At 44.0% G+C, this 17,731-nt stretch overlaps 1 long non-coding RNA gene across 1 annotated transcript in view; it reads right to left on the bottom strand.

Moving 5' to 3' along the window:
* Positions 1-16,497: 16,497 nt before the first annotated feature.
* LOC310757439 overlaps positions 16,498-17,731 on the bottom strand; it is a 37,945-nt gene continuing 36,711 nt past the window's right edge. Inside the window, exon 3 of the long non-coding RNA XR_014545208.1 lies at positions 16,498-16,764. This is a non-coding gene — a long non-coding RNA (uncharacterized lncRNA). The remainder of the gene's footprint in view (positions 16,765-17,731) is intronic.

The raw sequence follows: 17,731 nt of genomic DNA, 5'->3' as shown, positions 1-17,731 counted from the left end.
CCCCTGGGTGTGCCTGCTCAGGCTGATGTCCAAGTACTAATGTTTATGGGTGACTCCAAGGCCCCTGTCCATCCCACTTTTGGCTTTTAAAATTAGACTGGAACCAGACATCCCCAGCCAACTGAGCCCATGGTCACAGAGTTGTAGTCCAACAACATCCAGCAGCATCTGGTGACCCAAGGTTGAAGAAGGCTTAAATAAAGGATGCCTTCAAAAAGAGGCCTGTACTCTGTAAAAGAGGACCCTAAATCCACCCTAAAACCCATACAGATGTTCTCTTTTTGTGCATCAAAATTGTGAAGATTTTCAGCTGTGATCCATGCCTTCCTACGACAATATCTTCTGATCCAGCTGATTCATTAGCGTTGGGTTAATGTTGGGAAGAAATGGAGGCAGTGAGAGATGCTATTTTCTTGGGCTCCATGATCACAGCAGATGGTGACAGCAGCCACGAAATTAAAAGACGCCTGCTTTTTGGGAGAAAAGCAATGACAAACCTAGACAGCATCTTAAAAAGCAGAGACATCACCTTGCCAACAAAGGTCCGTATAGTTAAAGCTATGGTTTTCCCAGTAGTGATGTATGGAAGTGAGAGCTGGGCCATAAAGAAGGCTGATCGTCGATGAATCGATGCTTTTGAATTATGGTGCTGGAGGAGACTCTTGAGAGTCCCATGGACTGCAAGAAGATCAAACCTCTCCATTCTTAAGGAAATCAGCCCTGAGTGCTCATTGGAAGGACAGATCCTGAAGCTGAGACTCCAATACTTTAGCCACCTCATGAGAAGAGAAGACTCCCTTGAAAAGACCCTGATGTTGGGGAAAATGGAGGGCACAAGGAGAAGGGGACGACAGAGGACGAGATGGTTGGATAGTGTTCTCGAAGCTACCAGCATGAGTTTGACTAAACTGCGGGAGGCAGTGGAAGACAGAAGTGCCTGGTGTGCTCTGGTCCATGGGGTCACGAAGAGTCGGACATGACTAAACGACTAAACAACAACAACAACAAATGTTTTTGAAGGGCTACAGAATATAAATCAAGGCCTTTGAACCTCACTTGCTGTGTCCTTCTAAGCCTAGAAAGCCAAAGTCTCTCCAGGTCAGAACCTCAAAGCCAGAGTCTCTTCAAAAATAACTGCAACTAATAAACATTTCAATAAATAAATGAAGATAGATCAGCAGAGGGCATTTTGTGTGGCTGGCACAGGCTCACTAGTGTTTCTGGTGGACTGTGGAGATCTCTATATACACTTGTCACTGGGAAGTGCCAATTATTTCGGTGGGTTTTTGTTTGGACTTGGATTGGGAAGAGCTGGGAAGGTGAGTGGAAAGCTGGATAGTTACTGCTAGATTCCTAAGTGTGAAACACTGGCGACAAAATCAGTATCGGTATTCAACATCAGGGGAGCAGATTGCAAGCCTGGCATACTATGGATCTGAATAAGTTGATGACCCATTGGAATTCATGGAAACGATGTTTCTTTATTTGAGACAATTCTACACTGCTTAATTATTTGCAGCTCTAAGTGGTGTACATAAAATGTCACAGGTTCCTCATCTCTGCCCTAGAGAGTGAAAAGATTCATTGTTACTCTACAATTCACTCCTTCCTGCCCAGACAACTTGTTTTGCAAGTGTCTCCAAGAGTTGTCCTACAGGAAGATGAAGAAAGAGCAGCCACGAGTGGAAGAACTGTCTATTGGCCCTCCCTAAGGAAGATTGGCTTTGGACAATAGAGAAATGGATTGCGCAGGTCTGTTTTGTCAAATGCTTTCACGACATGGTGCTTCTCTTGAAAGTATTTTGCCCGTATCTTTAGGGAGCTTGGGGGGGGTGTGGCAGGGGGAGAGAAATACAACTCATGTGTTCATAATTTTAGAAGTCCCCCAAGGGAGCTGGCCTCTGGCAGCATGACTAAAATGGATGTTCTGGTTGAGAACGGGGCATTGCAGATGGAGGAATGGTAAAGAACAAAGCATCTTGGAAGCCCCTTGGTTACGCCTCTGGGGAGATAACCCCAGCCTGTCTCTGTCACCATTCTAGCATGAATAACTAGGAAACTAATTAACAGTGGATGCAAATAATGAACATCTGTGAAGCCAGACAGCTTTGCCCCAGGAAGATGGTGAGAGAGGACTCCAAAGCTGAGGGGTAAACTCTGGTGGTGTTTGACAAATGTTCTTTTTTCAAACGATTAAGCCGAACTCTGGATTGACAATTAACTGCACTTTTGGAGAGACCGACGTCGCTCTAATTTTGTTATCACATCTCCCGCATATCAAACCCGAAAGGCTGTACAAGAAGAAACAAAGCTGTGCTCTAGGTCAATAATTCATTACACAGAAACATCATACAGCGCTTTGGGAGGACGTTTGTGGGAAAGGGCGATGGTGAAAAACCCAGAGAACAAGAGGACTCGGAGCACACTGAAACTCATTGAGCGTGTAGCAATTTTTAAAAACATCAGCAACATCACTGCAGAAAAGTTCCAAGGGAACATGCTTTTGCATGTACAATACTTTGCATTTCAGTATTTGTGCAGTGAAGTTTGGTCCATTAGAGTAACACTCACTGGGAGATCTTGGCCCAGACACTGCCTCTCAGCCTAAGTCGCCTCACAGGGTTCTCATGAGGATAATATGGGAAGGAAGAGAACCATTTATGCCACCTTGAGCGACTTGGAGGGATGTGGGGGACACAAATGTAATAAAATAAATACCGTATTTTTTTCTCTATAAGACTCACTTTTTCCCTCCTAAAAAGTAAGGGGAAATGTGTGTGCGTCTTATGGGGTGAATGCAGGCTGCGCAGCTATCCCAGAAGCCAGAGCAGCAAGAGGGATTGCTGCTTTCACTGCGCAGTGATCCCTCTTGCTGTTCTGGCTTCTGAGATTCAGAATATTTTTTTTCTTGTTTTCCTCCTCCAAAAACTAGGTGCGTCTTGTGGTCTGGTGCGTCTTATAGAGCGAAAAATAGGTAAATATTCTTAAGTTAGTACTAGAACTGCCTCAATGTTATTTCTGATATGGATTCCCCAAAGCAATTCATTTCATTTAACAGAGATGTAGAGGGTCTATTCTGATACGAGAAATAAATGCTGCATAGAGTTAAAAAGTAAGTGTTCTTGTTGGCTAGTTTGGCATCATTCCTTTTCCCACTTGGCAGGCTTGAGGGCAGACCCTCCAACATCCCACTGATCAAAATCAGTACACGAGTTTTTTTGGTCCTGAACTCTTGCAGGAGCCAGCTGAATTGCACCAGAGAGCAAGGGGACATTTCAGGATCCAATCAGAAGACAGGATGGCTTCTGTAATTCCAGGATGTCTCGCATAAATCTGGGCGGTTGAGGGGTATGTGACGGCTTAGCCCTGGTTAAGTGGTTCTAGGTTAAGTGAACGGTATCAGTCTCTGCAGATTGTCCAGTCATTTTTGCTCTTGGTATGAATAATAACCATGTGCATTTGAAGATGATTTCAAAGGAAAATGCGAAGTCAAGAAAGGCATTCTCATACACACTGTTGACCTCTCCCTTTAATGCACTTGAGAGGTTTGGCAGCTAGGTTTTTAAGTGCTGTTTAAGGCTGTTGTGGTTTAGTGTTTGGTAGAAAAACTTTCATAAATTATATCCCTGTAAAATAGAGTGTTTAGATTTGATGTCAGATAGTGTGGAATTATACCCTCAAGCCTTTATTAATCAAAGCAAATATACAGCCTTTTATGTTGTTCCAGACAGGAAAGGTCAGAGATGTGGATTCAGCCCCACCCTACACAGAGGTGCCTGGTGTTGAATACACAACCTGATCAACTGAGCAGGTCTTTATAAACTCAAAACCATCATTCCTTGACTTCAGCTGGATATGCAGCAGCAAGACAATTTATCATTGGCTAATTAAAATTGGATTATAGGAACAGAGGAGTCCGACCATTGATTCTATCTAGCTGAGTATTGTCTGCACTGACTTGCAGCTGTTCTTCAGGGTTTCTTACAGGGAACAGCCCCAACCCTAACATGTTGCATGGTTAATTAACACATTTGCGTCCCATCCTTCCTCCAGAGAACTCATAGCAAGGTTCATGAGGTACTTTTTTATACTCACAACAGTGCTGTGAGGTAGTGTGTCAGGTCCAATGTCATTCAGCAGCCTTCATTTTCGTGAAAGCATTTGACAAAACATACCTGCGCAATCCATTTCTCTATTGTCCAAAGCCAATCCTCCTTAGGGAGGGCCAATAGACAGTTCTTCCACTCGTGGCTGCTCTTTCTTCATCTTCCTGTAGGACAACTCTTGGAGACACTTGCAAAACAAGTTGTCTGGGCAGGAAGGAGTGAATTGTAGAGTAACAACGAATCTTTTCACTCTCTAGGGCAGAGATGAGGAACCTGTGACCTTCCAGATACTGTTGGACTACAACTCCTATCTTCCCTGCCATGCTGGCTGGGAGCTGAAGTTGAAAATATCTGGAGGACTACTGGCTTCCCCATCCCTTTTGTAAAAGCACAAGCAGAGCCCATGACAGATGCTCTAGGACTGGAGCACCAACAGGTTCTGGTGTATGCAAAGTGTGTGGGGTCCACATGAGAACTGGAGTTACCACCATGACAAAACAGCAATGGTGGACCCCGTCTCCACTCTGCTTTAGAGTGGTATCATACCACTTCAAATGGTCATGGATTCCCTCAAAGAATCCTGAGAACTATACAGAGAATGGTTAGGAGATCCCAGTTCCCCTCACAGGGCTACAGTTCCCAGACTGGTTTAACAAACAATCCCTCTTCCCAGGGAACTCTAAAAACCGTAGTTCCACGAGGGAATAGGTGTCTGCTAACAACTCTGAGCATCCTGCAGTTCCCAGGATTCTTCGTGGAAGAGAGCCATGGCTGTTAAAGTGGTGTGAGGATACTTTAAATGTGCGTTTGTTTGTTTACATTTATACCCCGCCTTTCCCCCCAAGGAGCTCAAGGTGGCATGCTCTCCTAATTTAATCCCCCTTCTTAATTTAATCTCCCCTTTCTAATTTAATTCCCACAACGATATTGTGAGGTCTGTTTGAGAGACAGTGATTGGCCCAAGGTCACCCAGTGAGCTTCATGGTTGAATGAGGATGAGAACCAAAGTTTCTCATGTTGTAGTCTGACCCTCAAACAGCTACACCACACTGGCTCACAATACAGTGGTACCTCGGGTTAAGTACTTAATTCATTCCGGAGGTCTGTTCTTAACCTGAAACTGCTCTTAACCTGAAGTACCACTTTAGCTAATGAGGCCTCCTGCTGCTGCTGTGCCGCCGGTGCACGATTTCTGTTCTCATCCTGAAGCAAAGTTCTTAACCTGAGGTACTATTTCTGGGTTAGTGAAGTCTGTAACCTGAAGCGTATGTAACCTGAAGCGTATGTAACCCGAGGTACCACTGTAATGTGGAGAGAGAGAGAGAGAGAGAGAGAAGAGAGAGAGGCAGATGAGGGTGATATCTCCTAAAGCCTGCAAGAAGAAGCTTCTGTACTGTACGTCTGCACCACCAGTGCTCTGAAAGATATGGGAAATGGGCCTATCAACGCTTGACCCTCTTTCTACCACTCACCAACTCTTCTAATTCGGCTACCTCTCTATACAAGTTTATTAAAAGTCATGTGGAGTTTGAAAGCTTGTATGTCTTTTAAGTCCTTAGCATTTGGTTCCATATCTGCTCAATATCTTCTTCAAGTGGAGGCATTTCAATAGCAGAATCCTACTTTTACACAAGAACATACCACAAGGCAGCTTCCTCTAGTCTCCCCTCATTGTTATGGAACATTTAGCTAATGCAATTGAAGGAAATTCATTTCACACAACAAGTGACTACTCACAGCACACATTGCATCTGGCTTTCCATGCGTATGGTACCATGCGCAAGAGCAAAATACTCAGAATGTTTTGGGCCATGAAAGCATTTGTCCCCTCACTGCCTCCAGATGTTTGCCGGTTCATAACTCACAAACTGGTTCAGCATTGCCCTTAGTGTGGTGCTGGAGCGGAAAGAAGCATGAAGCTGATCAGAGAGGCATTATTACCACCACAAATTAGAAAGCAAGCCACAATGGGTCTCTTTCAATCTGATACAGGAATCAGAGATAAAGTCTCAAGGTAGACTTTCTCAATACCATGCAGAAATTATGCACCACCTTCAGAGGTGCATGGGCTGTCTGTGGAATTCCCTCTCAGTCAGTAGTGGCTGGTGTCCATTAGGGCTGGTAGGGGTAAGGCAGGAGGCCAACAGGAGATAGGAGCCAGAGCCACTGATATGTAGAGCCAACTGTGGTTCTACTTTTGTCCCCATCTTCTTCCCTGCAGTGTTCTCTAAGTCAAAAATGAGATAAAGAGGAGGAAGCTGACAACCAGTGCCTCCATGTGGACTGGTGGACAGGTAGGGACTGAGCTAATGGGGCAACACACCATTAGTGTCTCCCATTGGAGATAAACTCTTCCCCCTTGTTGACATCCTTTCATCTCCTACTGAAAGCATATCCATTCTGTTCAGTATATGGAGGAGGAGGAGGAGGAGGAGGAGGAGGAGGAGGAGTTTGGACTTGATACCCAGCCTTTCACTCCCCTTAAGGAGTCTCAAAGCGGCTAACATTCTCCTTTCCCTTCCTCCCCTACAACAAACACCTCTGTGAGGTGAGTGAGGCTGAGAGACTTCAGAGAAGTGTGACCGGCCCAAGGTCACCCAGCAGCTGCATGTGGAGGAGCGGGGACGCGAACCCGGTTCACCAGATTACGAGTCCACTGCTCTTAACCACTACACCACGCTGCTGATGGTGAACAAGACCATTGCACTGTTGTTTTGTGATGTCATTATTGTGATATTGTGGTCTTATTGCTGGTGTTTCATTTTTGCATTTTGCTATCAAGTTTTTACCACCCTGAGACCTCTCGTTGAATGGGGGGTTTACAACTGGCAATATTCCACTGGCATCCTGCATACTTTTTACTCATATTCTCTAGCTTATGCTTGGAAGGAAACAAGAGAATTACCCACAAAGTTTGGACGGAGGAAGCAGCTCTTGCACACCCACCCCACCTTGTTCCTCCACCAGACTGTCTTCTAATATCTTACTTTCTATAAGAGGAGGTAGATGAGCATCATCTCAGACTCTTAGGGTACTTCCAGATGGGTGTTTAATTTGGGATCAGTGCTCCTCATGCATGCAGTAGTTTTGTTTTGTTTGCAGTGATCTCACTACATCACTGGTATGAAAATGCCAGCCCCTAGTTTCCCCCCACTTAATCCAGATTTTCCCTTTCTTGGGAAAATCCAATAAAGGCAGTGGGGGGAAACACATGTTGCCAATGACCCATTTCCAATATCTCAGTGACCCATTTGCAAATTAAGCCCCTACTTGAAAGTACCCTTAGATTTGGTAAAGAGATGAGTTGATCATACTTTCTCTCTGTGGCTATGGAACAATCTGTTTGTACCACACAACCATTGGTCCTTGGATTTTATCACAGCCGTACAGGATTAAAACAGCAAGTCACAACTTAAGTAAGGAGAGGAACAAGGGAATGCAGTGCCTTATCATGCAAATCTATGCGTGTTTACTCAGAGGTAAGCGCCACTGTGTTCAGTGGGGCTTACTCGGGTGTGCATAAGATTGGAGCCTTAGCAAGGCTAATCAGTCTGCGTTCCTGTAAACACTTATCTGGGACTAAGTCCCATTGAATTCAACGGATGTTAATTCTGTGGAGACATGAACAGAATTGCACTGTTTCCATATACTATGTAAATGGTTTGGACACAATCCAGAGGACACCAAAAAATGGTATAGGATGAGGCACCCTAAATTAACCTCACCAATGGACATCTGCAAATATTGATAGCAATAAGCATGGAGGGACAAAGCAAACCTGCAAAATTATACAGTGGTACCTCAGGTTAAGTACTTAATTCGTTCTGGAGGTCTGTTCTTAACCTGAAACTGTCCTTAACCTGAAGCACCACTTTAGCTAATGGGGCCTCCTGCTGCCATTGCGCCGCTGGAGCACGATTTCTGTTCTCATCCTGAAGCAAAGTTCTTAAGCTGAGGTACTATTTCTGGGTTAGCGGAGTCTGTAACCTGAAGCGTATGTAACCCGAGGTACCACTGTATTGGAATCAGTAGAGACTGGTGTCCAGAGGGAATGGTCGCACAGAAGGCAGGAGGCCAGCAGTAGGTGGCGCCAGAACCAGTAACACCTAAAGCCAATTGATTCTGGCTCTTTTCCCATGCTCCTACTTGCTGAGTTCTACAAAGGCAACACTGAGACTAAGGAGAAGGAAGGTGACAGCCAGGGCCACCGCTTAGGCTGGCTGCTAGCAAGGAGGTAGACAAGTGAGTGGGACAGACTGAGCTTGGTGGGGCAGCACCCAACTCATCCTGGTGGACTTGCCTCCATGAGTCGGAATGTGAATAAAGAGCCCTGAACTTATAGAAGCCAAGAGAAAATGTATGAAAAGGAGTTGAAAACAAGGCAGAAGCTAATTTTTCCAAGTTACTAGGAAAAGGGAGGGTGTGCGTTAATATAGTAAAAAGCAGGACAACTGTGTGTGAGAGAAGGTGGATAAAGATGGAAAGAATGGCATGTGGAAGAGGAAGGGGAGAAAAGTTCTTTTTTTAAATGAATAGGATCTGAGAGTTCTGCAAAGTGGGGACAGAAACAATCCTTCCCTCTAATAGCAAATTCGGGTGGTTGAGTGCCAACAAGCCACTGAAAAAGCCAGAAATAGAAGCATCAGCATGCCTAGGTAAAAATGTAATCTTCTAGCTGATTGTAGAAAACTAATGTATTGGGAGTGCTAAAATGTGGAATCAATCTTAGGTGCAGAGGACAGAGCATGGCATATGGAGCTAGACCTAAACTGATCCAGTCAGGGGTGGATCAGGAAGAAATCTGGTGGGTAAAGGGCAAAACAAGGGCAGCCCTTGACCTGATGGGTCATTTTGGCAAAATTTGGTGTGCCATAGAGAGAGTCTGGCAGAATCTGGAACATCATTGGGAAGACTGGTCTTCACTCACTTTTCAACTCCCCATGCTATGTTCAGAACGTGTGTTGCTTAGACCTGTTAAATACTGTCTGGTTCTCTGCCAACTCTGTTATATCATTTGCATGCTAAATACTTGTCTCCTCAGTGTCCCTAGACTGATTTAAAGAAAAGCTAAATTAAAGCTCTTGCGGCGAACTGACTTGAGCCCACCACTGTTTTTGTAACACAACTGGTTGTCTTAAATTGCCTTGTTTATTGATGGGGAATGCAGAGGGTATACATAACCACCAGCTTTGGACAAGCAGTGATGACAAGTTGCAGAGAGTTGTGTTTCCTTCAATGCAATTAGAAGCCAAACTCTCACCCAATAATTGCTGTGTGGAGTAGTCTCTCTAGATAAATGGCTACTGAACTCCGCCAGTCTGGGCAAGTGAGGGACAGGAGAAACTCCACAAAACCCAGAGCGCAACCACTTGGAGGAGAAGAAGGAATTCAGTGTTTAGGAAACACTGGATAGAGTCTGCATGAACACCATCCATTTAAAGTGCATTTCCACCCACTAAGAATTACTCTGTATACTTCGTTCAGGCAGCACTTTATTTCACTCCCCAACATTTCCTTACCTGTTAATTTCCACATTTTATGTGCTCTGTCACATAAAAGTCACATCTGGAAGTCTAGTGGAATCTAGGAGAATGTTAGCCCTAATTTCCACTAATTTTATTGTTTCCAGGGGAAAAAAAATCACTTGCAGCTGATTTAACTCAGAAAATTGTGAGTTTTGCGTTGTAATTTCAGGTAACAAAATTTGGGCCGGTATCCTGGCATATAAAGGTAAAGGTAAAGGTACCCCTGCCCGTATGGGCCATACCCACTGTTTAAAATTTGGAGTAATGTGGCCATATATGGAAAATCACATTTCCATAACACAACAAGGTGCTGAAGCGTAAAATGAGTGTTAGAAACCAAAACAGAAGCACCAGCATTATAACCAGTAAAACTAACACAGTAAATGGCAATATGTCTTTGTGAAAAGGCCCCCACAAGGCAGGCATTCCAGAGTCCATTGAGCTTTCAAAACCACTTGTTTTGGATATATATATATATATATATATATATATATATATATATATATAGTTATTGATCTGATATTGGTTTTAAGGTATTTGTAGGTTTCTTTATATAATGCACCTGAGTTATGTATTGGGGCTTTGGGCTGCATTTCCCTTTTTTGTAAATTGAATGGTTTTTAGTATTGTTCTTTTGTACTTCATGATTATTTTATGCAAGCTGCTTTGTGAGACAGCCCCTGGCCAAATTGCTTCTATAAAGGGGGCGGATCTTTGTGTTTCAAATTCCTAACAATAGAATCTAAAAGGAAACTTAAGAACATACAGAGTTACACTTAATTCTATACACTTACTTGGGTGTTAAGTCCCATGAATATCAGTGGACTTGAGGGCAGTGCACAGGGTCACACTCTGATATGGAATTGCTCTTGCCCTCACTTTTATCTGGTTTAATAGATCAGGGCACCAGTCTTGCTTGTGTTATAATATAAAAAATCAGGCCCTCTGCAACATTTACTGTGTTTATGACATAGGGTGCCACTTCAGACTTCCTGACTCCAGAGATAGCAAGGAGGATCCATTGATAAACAATTTGGCTACCAGGGAAACCTGTTTATCTGTTCCCCCAGGGTTGTATTTGCCTCCAGACAAACACGGATGCCTGTTTAGGCTTAATTTATGACAACTTGGAATTGGTAAGATTAAACTTGTTTGTCCCAAATGTAGGAATTTGCGCTATTCACCTCACATAGGCATGGTGATAATCCTGGGGAACAAATACTGACTTGCATATTTCAAAGGCATCTGTTGATGCCCCCTTCTGCACATTCTCTCATTTTGCATGCACGTCTGGAAGATGTGCAACTAATCCAGAATGCAGCAGCCAATCGTTCTCATTACACTGTTTACGCTGTCATTGTTTTCTTGCACAGCTTTGTGTTATATCATATTTTTTTCATATAATCCGACAAAATATTTATTGCCGTACATTTTTTTTTTTTTACTTACAAGTATCATTCAAGTTCTGCTAGTATGGTATTATTTGTACAGTATAGTCTTAAATATTCCTTAAATAATCTCCATTCTCCATTCACTTTCTGATTTAAAGCTCCTCTAACTCTTCCCGCCAGTTTGCTAGTTGCAAGTACTCTGTCATACGTGTCTGCCACTCTGTTATCGTTGGTGCTGTTTCACTTTTCCAGTTTCTTACCACAAGTATTCTAGCTGCCGTAACTGCATACCTGAACAATGGTCTTATATTTTTTAAAAATTTCTGTTGGTAATATACCTAATAGATAAATCTCTGGTCTTTTTTTTTAAGGTAAGTTTGCATAATTTCTTGAATTCGTTGTAGATACTATTCCAAAATTCACCGATAACTACACAGGTCCACCACATGTGATAGTATGACCCTATATCTTTCTTACATCTGCAGATTTCTTACATCTGCATCAAACAATCCTTCAGAGTGAGTGGATAAGACCAATAGTGGATCCAATGGTCAAGAAGCCGGTTTCTGCACTTGCTGTAGAGGGAGATGAAGGGCAGATGAAGCTCATCAACCTGGGAAGGTAGCTCATCTAGGAGAAGGAAAACTCTGATCCTAAACCTCTGCTGCCTTGTGGATATCTTCAGGAGAATTAAAGACTATGGAGTAAAACCTACACAAATCCGGCATGGAGTCCCTAAGATGGTTGGGTGGCGTCTTGTACACCTTCTTCCAACAACTCCTGCAGCCAAGCTGGTGCCAAATGTCTTGCTCTCCTTTCCTTTGGACCACATCAGTGAGGCCAAGAAGGGGGTCTTGTCATCTGGGCAGCCCAGGACCTCCATACAGAGCCAGTGTGGTGTAGTGTTTAAGAGTGGTGGACCCGTAATCTGGGGAACCGGGTTCGCTTCCCCGCTCCTCCACATGCAGCTGCTGGGTGACCTTGGGCTAGTCACACTTCTCTGAAGTCTCTCAGCCTCACTCACCTCACAGAGTGTTTGTTGTGGGGGAGGAAGGGAAAGGAGATTGTTAGCCACTTTGAGACTCCTTCGGGTAGTGATAAAGTGGGGTATCAAATCCAAACTCTTGTTCCATACACACTGCCCAGGCTTGCACCCTGGGAATGTCACTTTGGAGCTGCGAACACATTGGTTTTTCTTCAGCCTTGGACGCATTCTCCATTGTCTCCTGAGACAGACAGATGCCAACAAATAGGCACACACAACAAATAGGCACACACCTTTACATTGCTCTCAAAGAAACAGCTTGAATGTTTTGCGGAACATCAGATCAAGGAATTGGTAAGGTCTCTATTGCCTGTTAGATTAGAAGGGGGAAAGCTTAACTCTCACAGGCTTAAAAATCCCAGTCCTAACCTTCGATCCTGCACTCCTTCCCTTCATTCAAATACAGGATTACGCTAATTAAAAGCTGAGAAAGGTATAACTTTGCTCCTATCCCGATATACATAGGAAAGGAAGATGGCTGCTGATTGCTTGAAGCAGGGTTTTGAGCCCTGTGTTCAGAGTTCATAAATTAAGTTATGCTCGCCTCCTTTGTTTCCTTTTAGCCTAGGGTCTCTTATTTCTTTAGACCAGGAGTCTGAATATATTAAGATTCTGGCTTCAATGTACTTACAAATTTATGTTTATGCTGCATTGTATTAGCCAATTTATGATTAATTTATTTGTTACTTTATAACAAAGAGACTTCCCTTGGATGTCCCAAAGAAACCTTTGATGTGGTATAAGTTAATGGTTTAAACACATTTTCTGAACAAGCGCTCAGTCTGACTCCTTCAGAAGTTCCCTTCTCTTATAAATGTGTCTTAGGATCAGGAGTGAAATAAACACACACCCATTTTCCTTAGAAAATAAAATAAAATAAACACTGTGTATAAGGTTCTTTTTCCACATGGCATTTGATTTGCCAAAAATATTGTTTTGCCTAGGTGGGGCAGGGATGAAAATCTACAGACATTTTGTGTGCGCACACATGTGATTTTCCTTTTAAAAAAAGCATGCCACAAATGGGGAGCCACCACCGATAAGGCCTTCTCATGAGACAATGGCAACTAGGCAATAACCCTGCCAATTGTGGGTCTCGAGATGGTTGATACTGGGGAAAGCACTCATTTAGGTACTTGGGTCCCAAGTCACTTCAGGCCTTGTATGATATTACTGCTCCCTTGAATTGAGCCAAGTAGCTCACTGGCAGCCAGTGCAATGCTCTCACGACTGACGACACATGATTGCATTGGGCTGCCCCCCTTATCCACCTTGCAGCCACATTCTGCACTGGTTACAACATCTGGATCATGTTCAAGGGCAGCCCCATGTAGAGCGCATTACTGTAGGCCAGGTGGGAGGTCACCAGATCATGAGCAACTGAGGCCAAGCTGTCTTGACCCAGGAATGGCCATATCTGGTGAACCAACCTAAGCTGGGCTTAAGCACTCCTTGAAGCCACTTGAGACTCCAGTGGAAAGCTGGAATCTGCTCACAATTACAAAGTTCTCTCAAATTACAAACCTTTTTCTTGGGGGGGGGGCTGCGACCCCTCCCAGAACAGGCTGTACATCTAATTCCTGAACACACCCACAACACTTTGGTCTTATCAGCCTCAATTTATTGGCTCCCATTCATCTTGTCACTGCTTCCAGACACTGATCCACCTTCCCAGCTTCTCCTGATTCTGACGGAATGGAAATAGAGAACTGTGTGTCATCCGCTCTAGGGGTTAATGTGGGGTGGGGGAATGGCTGGGGGGTGGGTGGGCGAGTGAGCACAGGCACAGCCCCTAGTTTTCTCATATCCAGAGAAGAAAATTACCAGCTTCATTTCCAGCTTAAACATTAACACTGTGCTCCATTGAATCGCTGTCAGCCCAATCCTATGCTTGCTTATGATTTGGCAGCAGTCCCAATTTATTCAATGGGGAACTTCTGAATACCTCGGCAGCGATTTGCAGCTTCAGGTTACTGGTGAGAATGGCAAGAGAGATTAAGCTTTGTGCAGAAATAATTTTGCCGTTTTGTACATTACAGCTCTCTAAATCTCCTTCAAATATGGCCGACCATGCCAGAAATATTTTCACAGAGCCCTTTTAAAATTTGATAATAATATAGCAGTGGAATAGATAAAGAGTATTTATCTCGGCAGCTATAAATTTTGGCTGACCTTTAGAAGCCATTTAGAGAAGGCACTTACTCCTTTGACTTTGATTGAAGATTATTTGTGGAAGGCAAATGGATGCCAGCCTGTATATACCACTGGAATATGTGCCAAATGTGGTTATCCGTGCCAAAGGAAAGGAGTAATGCAAAACCAAGGCACTCTGCTCTGGGTTTTCTCTGCCTAGATTACTAGTTTGGAATTGAAGTTAATATGGGAAGACCTCCCCACCCCCACCCCACCCCAGGACAACAGACTAGAACTATGATTACTTGGCCCCATATGCAGGTCTTTGCCAGTCCCACAACAGCTTCCATTTTTAAATGCCATATATTTTAAGATTAGGAACGCGGGTGGCGCTCTGGGTTAAACCACAGAGCCTAGGACTTGCCAATCAGAAGGTCAGCGGTTCGAATCCCCACGACGGGGTGAGCTCCTGTTGCTCGGTCCCTGCTCCTGCCAACCTAGCAGTTCGAAAGCATGTGAACGTGCAAGTAGATAAATAGGTACCACTCTGGCAGGAAGGTAAAAGGCATTTCCGTGCACTGCTCTGGTTCGACAGAAGCGGCTTAGTCATGCTGGCCACATGACCCGGAAGCTGTACGCTGGCTCCCTCGGCCAATAAAGCAAGATGAGCGCCGCAACCCCAGAGTCGGCCACGACTGGACCCAATGGTCAGGGGTCCCTTTACCTTTACCTTTATTTTATGAATGGCTCACACATCACAACTGCCCTGATACAGCTCAGTGTTCTCTTACCACTGCCCCCCATGACATGCTGTTGCATGGAAGGAGGATCTGTATACCTGAAGGAGAGTCCCTGGCAGGTGGCTCTCTAGCCTTTGATTCAGTACAGTGGAACCTTGGTTCTCAAACGGCTTAGTTGACGAACAAATAGGAAAACCCAGAAGTAAGTGATCTGGTTTTCAAACGTTTTTTGGGAGCCGAACGTCCACCGCGGCTGTCGGCTATTGTTTCCAGGGCGCCTGTGCCAATCGAAAGCCGCACCTTGGTTTTCGAACGTTTTGGGAGTTGAACTGACTTCTGGAATGGATTACGTTCGAGAACCAAGGTTCCAATGCACCTCCAAACAATGCTGCCATGGGGGTGATGATGGCCATTTTCTGAAAAAGGTTGACTCAAAATAGGAATAAACCCAACTATCTCCATGGAGCCCCATTCAGATGATATCCTCTCCTGCCCCTCCTCCTCCATTCCACATTACAGCATCTAAGCACCATAGTCAATACTTAAATTATTGGGGGATGGAGCAGAAGACCCCATTTGCTACTGTTGAAGGCTACTGGGAGAGGGGATAAATTGGGAGGAGTTGGCAGATGCTATCTGTGGATTTCAATAAGGGTCCTTCTACCTCCCCCCACCCCCTTTGAAGCTCTACATATTGTACTGGCTATTGAGTGACTGTCGGAAGTAGCAGTTGTGTGGGGATGACTCAAAGGGTCCAAGTCCCTGGTCTTCGGCACCGGGACAAGCCCCGCCCTCTTAAAACCTTATATATATATGGCTGATTTCCTTCTGAAAGTTTATTCATACAAATTAGTACAGTTGGAAATGGAAAATATTCCGTTTGACTTCCAAAATGTTCGGAAACCAAAGTGTGGCTTCTGATTGGCTGCAGAAAACTCTTCTGAATCCGATTTTTAAAAAAATGCTGCATCTCTTTCCTCTTCATTAAGAGATAGAGGCTATCCACAGACTATAATTCAAACAGCCCTTGATAGGGCTAAAAGAACTTCCAGATAGGGTTTGTTGTTATCGAAACCCAAGAATGAACAGAACAGGATTTTTGGTTCTATAGAGTACAATTGTTTATCCTCCTCTACTGAAAGAGTTATTAAACAACATTGGCATGTCATCTCCCACATTCCAGGTTGTGAAAATTTGCCATTTTTTTTAAAAGAAATATTTATTAAGATTTTACAAAGACAAATATACAAAAACACATAATAAAAAAATAAAAAAATAAGTAAACATACAGAAAAAATAAGAAAAATTAAAAACAATTATTTTTCATAACTTAAAACTCATTTGCTTGTTTCTTTGACTTCCTCACACCTCCCCTTCTTGTATTCCCATTTAAATCAGCAAATCAGCAAATCCTTACCCTCTTTCATTTATCTTATCTCTATAACTTAACATTTTATAACTCAGTATTTTCATCCATTATCAATTCATTTTTGCATATTCTTATTAACTTTGTTGCTAATACCACTTATTTCCAATCCAACACCATTTTAGTTACCGTATTTTTCGCTCGATAACACGCACCTGACCATAACACGCACATCGTTTTTAGAGGAGGAAAACAAGGGAAAAAACATTCTGAATGAAACAGTGGATGTATCATTTTTGTGCTTCATGCTGTGGCCACAGACATGTGATCTGATGGTGAATTTGGGGTGACCCAATGCAAAAATCCTGAGAATCCCTGTGGATCCATGCTTTGTAACCACGTTTTTGCACCATTGCAGCCCCAGGCAACAGTGGGTGTGTGATTTTTGGGGGGGCAGGCTGTAGCCATGGACATGCTATGTGCTCTGATGGTGAATTTGGGGTGACCCAATGCAAAGATCCTGAGGATCCATGTTTTGTAACCACGTTTTTGCACCATTGCAGCCCCAGGCAACAGTGGGTGCGTGATTTGGGGGGGCAGGCTGTAGCCATGGACATGCTATGTGATCTGATGGCGAATTTGGGGTGACCCAATGCAAAGATCCTGAGGATCCATGTGGATCCATGCTTTTTAACCACATTTTTGCACCATTGCAGCCCCAGGCAACAGTGCGTGTGTGATTTTTGGGGGGCAGGCTGTAGCCATGGACATGCTATGTGATCTGATGGTGAATTTGGGGTGACCCAATGCAAAGATCCTGAGGATCCATGTGGATCCATGCTTTTTAACCACATTTTAAGTGGGGAAGGAAGGAAAAATACAGAATGGACAAGGAGCACGAGAGGGGTGTGCAGAGAAGCAGCTGGCTAAGAATGCAGGAGAGGGGTATAACGGGAGGGAGGAAAGGAAGGCAAAAGTTTTCCCTCACCTACCCACCCAAGCCAGCCAGCGCTCTCTCTCTCTCTCTCTCTCTCTCTCTCTCTCTCTCTCTCTCCTGCATGTTTTCAGCAGCACCGGAGCACAGAGACGACACTCTGCTTGCCTGGAGGGGAGGGGCTTTCCCTGCTCTTTGTTCCGTTTGAGCAAACACAGCAAGGAAACAGAGGAGGGTGGGCAGTAAGACCCTGAGGCAGAATGCAGGAAAGCAGCCACTTCCTCTTTTCTCCGAGACGCGCGATTTGATTTTTGCCTGATTTTTTTTGCCATTTGGCTCCAGGGACCACACATTCGCTCAATAACACGCACAGACATTTCCCCTTCCTTTTTAGGAGAAAAAATCTGCGTGTTATAGAGGGAAAAATACGGTATTTTTTTTACCTATTTATACCCTTCTTCCATATTCTTAAAGCATTACAGCTGGAAACC

The sequence above is a fragment of the Podarcis filfolensis genome (genome assembly GCF_964270895.1).
Source record: "Podarcis filfolensis genome assembly, chromosome: 2".
NCBI lineage: Eukaryota > Metazoa > Chordata > Lepidosauria > Squamata > Lacertidae > Podarcis > Podarcis filfolensis.
This window is presented reverse-complemented; position numbering and strand designations above follow the sequence as displayed.